Source organism: Dipodomys spectabilis, unplaced genomic scaffold (genome assembly GCF_019054845.1).
Source record: "Dipodomys spectabilis isolate Male_0828 unplaced genomic scaffold, ASM1905484v1 ptg000320l, whole genome shotgun sequence".
In the NCBI taxonomy this organism is placed as follows: Eukaryota; Metazoa; Chordata; class Mammalia; order Rodentia; family Heteromyidae; genus Dipodomys; species Dipodomys spectabilis.
In genome coordinates this window covers 2917487-2921992 of record NW_024870997.1, presented here as the reverse complement: position 1 = coordinate 2921992, position 4506 = coordinate 2917487, and positions in this window count along the sequence as shown.

Below are 4506 nucleotides of genomic sequence, written 5' to 3'. Positions count from 1 at the left end.
GAAGAAATAGCGATTTTTTACATAGAGATGGAGGACAAACCATAAGGATAGGGAACAACATAGCTCATAGAACATGTTTACATAGCATAGTTCTCATTGTGAGTACTTTTGCATCTGAATTGTATATAACTACATCTTAAAGAAATTAAGTCATGGTTACACATATTTTAAATGATTGTTGATAAAATATTTGATCACTAATTTTCCAGTTGATCAACTGGCCAAATTTTAAATGCATCAATTATAGGTAAAAGTTACAGCAGAGCAAGGCAAAATATTGCTATTATTTCATCATTTGAGCATAGCTTGTTCTTCATATTAACCAATGGTGATCAAGTACACAATTTTTCAATAAAATAAAATTTATTCTTAACCACACCCTCTCCTAACTACATCAAGCACTGGCTGCTACTCTATAACGACACAAAAATATGGCATACACCACCCAAATTAATGAATCTATTCTGTAACAAAACATAACTTTTTTCTTTTTTTTATTGTGAAAATAATGTACAGAGGGGTTACAATTACCTGGGCAAGACAATGAGTACATTATTTATCAAGCATTGTAGCCTCTTCCTTTGTTTCCCCTTCCCATCCCGTCCCATCCTCCCCCTGCCCCCCAAACCTCCCTGCTCCCCCCACCCCCTCCCACCAGAGTTGTAAAGTTCGCTTTCGACAAATCTCATTGTTGCAATGGGTCCACCTGTATCCCTATTGAAACGATTTGACAAAACAGAATTATTAATTTGCATTCTATATTCCAATAGTTCAGGATAATTTGAGGAGAAGAGAGAGATTTCTTTTTCACATTACAATCTTTAGCCTTATGAGATTTGGGGATATTTAAAAATACTGAAACTTTGGAAGAATCTTTTAGTATTTTTAGTACTATTTTAAAGTTGTTTCTCCAGGTACCAGTACCAAAAGATAAAGAAAAAAAATCTTAGTTTAATAAAAGGCACATCACAAGTCTTTGTAAAACCCATTAAAAATACATTTCAAAAGAAAGAGAAGCTCCAGTCATCCCATAAGTATATACTAGAGGCTTCTGTTGTTTTTGTGGTTTCCTCAAGTGAGAAAGTTAAGAGAAATATAGGAATTGAAGTAATGAAAGCAACTCAAAATATAATTCGGATGACTTCATGAAGGAAAATGGCATCAGGATCAGATAGTTCATCCAATACAGTTGCACTACAGATATCAGATAATAGAAATACAACTTTTAAATAATGACAGATATTTTCTCTTTTTTATCTTGCTTTCTTCCTAATAAGGAATTAGTATAGATTTTTGTAATTTTCACACACACAAATTAAATTATTCAATGAAAAACTTAGCTTGAATAACCCCAAGTGCTCACACAATACATAAATTAGTGTTTTAGTAGGTGAAATCATCCAACACAAAGACAATTTTATAATAAATTATTGAATACCTCCTGTCACTTATTGCACACATATATAAAAAACATACCTGCAACACATCATCCAGAAGTCAGCTGTTTATGTTGGGATTACAGGGCTGCATGTGTTTGAGGATCAGCACAGCTGCCCAGTTTGTAACAGAGTCATCTACCATATGTGTCTAGTCAGAAACATATCAAAATTCAACAACTGAAGTAAAATTACTCCTTAAGGTGTGCCCCTTTCAAACTTTTGTAAACTTCAACAATACAATGTGCACCATCATAAGAAAGGAAACATGTATATTTAATTGTATACAATGTGTATCAGTATTATTTATAAACATATAGTTCAAATGTGTTTCTATCAATACACAATAGATAAAATACACAAAAATATGTATGTTAATAATATATTCATTTATATTATATATAACTGTGTGTATATTATGTATTTATATACTGGTAAACTTTATTATCAAGTAAATTGCAAGACTCTAGGTATTCACATACAAACAAGAAGTGGAAACATGGGTTATTGTTTTTGTTGTTGTTGGTTGTGATTTTTTTTCTTTTTATTGGGGACAATGGGAGGGTGCAGAAATCGGGAAAAGAAACGTGAACAAATGCAACCACTCTTCAGTATACACTATGTGGAAAATGCATTATGTAAATTCTCTGCAGGGATAGGAGGGAGAAACTTAGAAAATCGAAGGAAGGGGTGACATTTCCAAAAAAGTAATGTGCTCATTACCTGATTAATAATGGCAATTAAATTATATTTTAAAATATCTAACTTAAAAGCACACAAATTATCATAGACCTCTAAAGAGAATGTCTTCAAATTACATAATCACACAAGAAAAATATGTTTACAAGAGGTACAGAGCATACTCTTCATGAAAATTTTTTCATAAGAATATTTTCTATTATGCATTTGGGTGGTGTATTCAATGAACTTGTTGAATCTGCATTGACATATCATTGTTAATCAAAATCTATAGTTTAAATTAGAATTCACTCTCAGTGTTGTACATTCCATTGGTTTTTAAATTTAATTTTACTTGACTCTTTATTTTGCCTAATCAAGACATGAACACACCAAGATATTAATACTGAGAGATGGTATGTATGTGTCTACAATCCCACTCAATACCTCTCTAAAACTACACTGAAACCAGTATAATTTGTGATTTCATAAGTAAATAAGCAGATCACTGTGGCTGCCAGCAAATCTAGATATCTTGGAATATTATGAGGTTATTATACCCAATCTATGAGTCTATGAATACATGCTGAGGTAATGATACACCTAAGGCATTGATTACATAGAATCAGTTCTAGGCAAAACTAATGTCAGTGATAGTTTAGTTTTACTTCGTTCTTTCTTTCTTGGTGGCTAAGGGCTTCCCTGAACTCTGCTCTCATTTAGAAATAATCCAGACCATTTTATAGTTTATTAATCAGAACCAACATCATAATGACATAAGCAAAATGAGTCTGAAAAATAATGTGTTAATATGTATTAATGTCTTGCAGTTTTGTTCTTCTATATAATATAGCTTGCTTTTGAGATGATTTTCTATGATATTTCAATTTTAAGTGTACAGAATGAATATGGCAGCAACAATTTCATGCAAAGCTTAAATGAATGAGTTTCTCAGTAATCTAAGCCTCTCAGCATTTCTTCTAATCGTATACTTTGGAAAGGACTAAGAAATACACTTCCATTTTTGGGAGCTAAAATGTTGACCTTTTAGTTACATCTAAAACTTTGAGACTACACCAGGTATGTATTCTGAGTTGTATCAGTATTCACCAGTGATTCAAACATCTAAAACAATACAATGAAGAGTTCTTTTTCTGAGCTATTTATCCGATGTAGAAGAATCTTTGAAATGTATATGTTGGTTTGTGTATATGTATACATGAATGAATTCACATATTATCTATAAGTTCTACAATGAAAATTCATAGCACACTAAAATGATAGAATTGAGGTATAAATATATATTATATATTTCACATATATCCTAATTTATCCTTGGGATATTAAAAAAAAACTAAACTCTAGTAAACAAAGTAAATATATTGCTTAATGTTAGATTTTTCTCCTTTTCATTAACCTGGTGTTGAGTTTGTTTCTACTTTTTTAATTATTGAAATGGTTAATTTTCTTTCCAAGTCTTCTATTATTTAGTTTAAATCACATACTTTTATTCTGAAATCAAACACAGATGTCATTATTTTAGATATCATCATGGTTATTTCTCTTTTTTTATTATTTTCTTTAAGTCCACTGTACAATTCAAAGATTTAGAGATTTCTAGTGCTTCTTCTGCTGGTTCATGGGGCAAAACACACCCATGACAGTGTTTCTGATCCTGGTCTCCGTGATGATTTCATTAGAGATCAGTACACTAGGCCTCTCCAGCTCTGTTTTCTGCACTGGCTTCCTGACAAAGCAACTACTCATTGGCGATCTTCTATCCCCAAGTTTCTGATTTGTGCCTCAATTTCAAATGGATCCTTTTCAAATAACAGGAAGATAATGATGGCTATTGCATCACACAAATGCCGTAGAAAGAACATCTAGGTCCTGACACTGTAAGAATTCTGTGATTCCTGTTACAAGTGCCATTCTTTTCTCAGGGCTTCTTGCTTCTTTGGCTATAGGAATAGCTTCAGTGTTCTCTCTCTCTCTCTCTCTCTCTCTCTCTCTCTCTCTCTCTCTCTCTCTCTGTATCTTTTTTCTCTGTATCTCTCCCTCCCTCCCTCCCTCCCTCCCTCCCTCCCTCCTTCCTTCCTTCCTTCCTTCCTTCCTTCCTTCCTTCCTTCCTTCCTTCTTTCCTTTCTCTCCTTTTTTTCTTCTTTCTTCCCTTGCCTGTATCTGTATCTGGGCTTAATCTCAGGGCCTGTGCTCACACATGGCCTTCCTTGCTTATGGATGATGTTCTACCAATTTATTCTCTTTTTAATTTTTTCTAAATGAAGTCTCATAGACTTTCCTGTGTGGCTGGTTTTGAACTACCATTCTTCAAATCTCAGCCTCCTGAGTAGTGAGGATTATAGATGAGATCAACCAATTCAGGGCTCTCATC